Source organism: Schistocerca americana, chromosome 4, assembly GCF_021461395.2.
Source record: "Schistocerca americana isolate TAMUIC-IGC-003095 chromosome 4, iqSchAmer2.1, whole genome shotgun sequence".
Lineage (NCBI taxonomy): Eukaryota > Metazoa > Arthropoda > Insecta > Orthoptera > Acrididae > Schistocerca > Schistocerca americana.
Window position 1 is genome coordinate 252,296,893 of NC_060122.1, and position 2,547 is coordinate 252,299,439.

Here is a 2,547-nt window from a genome sequence, read left to right on the forward strand (position 1 = left end):
GGAAATTTTAATTATGGCCAGATAACTGTTTTACTGCAGCTGTGCATTTAACATAAAGACGTGTTGTACTCAGATAATTTACAGATCAGTTCAAATTAGGTTCTGTTTAGTCAAAGGTTAGAATAAGGGTTCACCTTGGATAACAGTTTGTGGATACATATTTTTGGGAATGCGTAGACTTTTTAAAGGGTGGGGTGGGGAACTTACAAATACACTTATTTTTCAAAGTAGTTAATGTTTGTTATTCTATGAGGAATGGCGTTAAATTACGAAGTCTGTTTTTAGTACACTCTCAAAGTAAGGGTAGTTTACTTTCTGTTCCATGATAACTGTTGAATGGAACATCACAGAGTGCAAAAAACCTCTGATTGATTTAATTACTGAAAAAAACGGTCAGTCAAGATTCACTGCACATGAAAATCCATCTAACCTTATGAAATGTAATTTAACTCTAAAAGCTAGAGCGAAATTTCGTGTGGCACTAAAGCTAACAGCAGTAGTCGATCCTTCTCTAACTAATACATGGATACAAAGGAAAATGGTGCACATCATATTCTCAAACGTGTTAAGAGTTTACATAATTTTGACAGAAAGGTTGTAGATGAAGCGAAGTGAATATATTTCCACCATAGTAAACTCCGCCCACGGTATTACATGTTTCAATCAGCTGTCTTCTGTTGTAAGATCTTCATCAGAAGACGGATTCCCTATTGGAGGATTCATCTGTTTTGTCCAAAATTCAGAGCACAGATCAGAAGAATTACTTGATTCGTCAGTACATTTATTAAGTAAATATGATTTGGACATTGATTGATGGAGGAGTAGGTCATATGACAAAGCAAGCAATATGGCTGGTACTTACTATGGTCTTCAAGCTAGAATTAAATTTCCCTCTTGGTGCGCGCATGCTGTTTGCAGGTCACTGATGTAACTTAGTAAGCCTGTGTGCAGTAGAGTATTCTCCTCATTTTTCCGTTTGTTGCATCAAATTTGCGCTTTCTTCTCTGCTTCGAGGAGCTATTGGAATATTTTGTAGCCAGTCTCGGTAAAACGATCTTCAGTACCACGCAGATCAACGCGTCACAACGCCTGCTGGGAAGAAGTAATACCGAGTTAGGAAGTTATTCTGGATAATCAAACACAAAAGTATTTACTAAGTTGCGAGGCGACTGGAATTCTGTGCAGATTGTAGAGTCTGGAAACTACCGTAATGGCTACATTTTGGTCAGCGTTATTCAAGGGCTTAACGCTACAAATATATTGTTGCAAACTGTTATTATCAATGTTGGGACAGTAATAAAGTTGTATGGTTCTTTATTTGAATACGTTCGAGGGAATCGTTCTACGTACGACGTATATGAAAACTATGTCATCAAGAATATTTAGATAAATCAGTATAAAATAGTCTCAAAAAGGAAGATGTAAAGGAAACTGAAAAGGGAGGAAACAGCTGATCTGCATTCTACTTTTAAAGTAAAGGAAGATTTTCGGCTTAATAAATTTCTTCTTATTACAGACAGATTGGTATCGGAATTGGAGAAAAGAAAAAATCGTTAGGAGATTTATAGCTATCTTGAGCTCTTAAGTAATTTTCATGGACGAGACAACACTGAACCACTAAAATGGGCTAGAGAACTGCAAAAGCGTCACAAAGACGACCCATTTTAATGCACAAGTGAAGAGCAACGAAACGAAAATCTTCTCCCGACGACTTTGTATAGATTGTAGCGCGAAAATCACGTTCAAGAACTATTTCCTGATTTTGAGATTGCACTATTAATATTTTTGTCAACCGCTGCAATCAACCGTTCGATCGAGCGCACTTTCTCATTCCTTGAAAGTTTCAAGAACTATTTGCAGTCATCCGTGTCGCAGGATCCTATCAACAGTGTTGCCGCTCTCTCCATGAATTCTCACATAACCCAGCAACTAGACTGCGAGGATGTGATCGATGAATTTGCTACAAAGACAGAACGTCGTAAAAAGCTTTGCCTGACTTGAGTGTGAGGAATTAAATATGCACGGTTTTATTATCATTATTATTAGCAGCAGCAGCAGTCATGGTACTGAATTACGTAGAGATTTAGGTCACCTGATTGTACATTTATGTCGAAATGAGGGGCGGTAGTACTTTTCTCTGCCTAGGAGGGGCAAACAGTTAAATTCGCCCCTGCGTACAGTAAGCAGCTCAATGTGGGTATAGGTTTCAGCAGTTCTGCAGAGGTGACAAGAACAGCATGGAATGTACTAAAGTAAATCAGTTGCATCAAACGCACATGAATTGCATCAAACTAACGTTCGACCTGGAAACCACGATTGTAACAAAACTAAACATACCTGTCCAGCTGCTTTCTATAACGTATTTTAGCTCATAACTGCCGTGTGTTTCAATATGTAACTTCACCATTCCACTGTCTCCTAAAATAAGATTGAGGGTTCATTCTATACCATGAGTTCAGATAAAGTGGAATGTCTGATTTGATTAACGTGATACAAGACTGTGCTGAAAACTAATGTCTTCGAATGTTTTTATGTGGAAACCCTTGA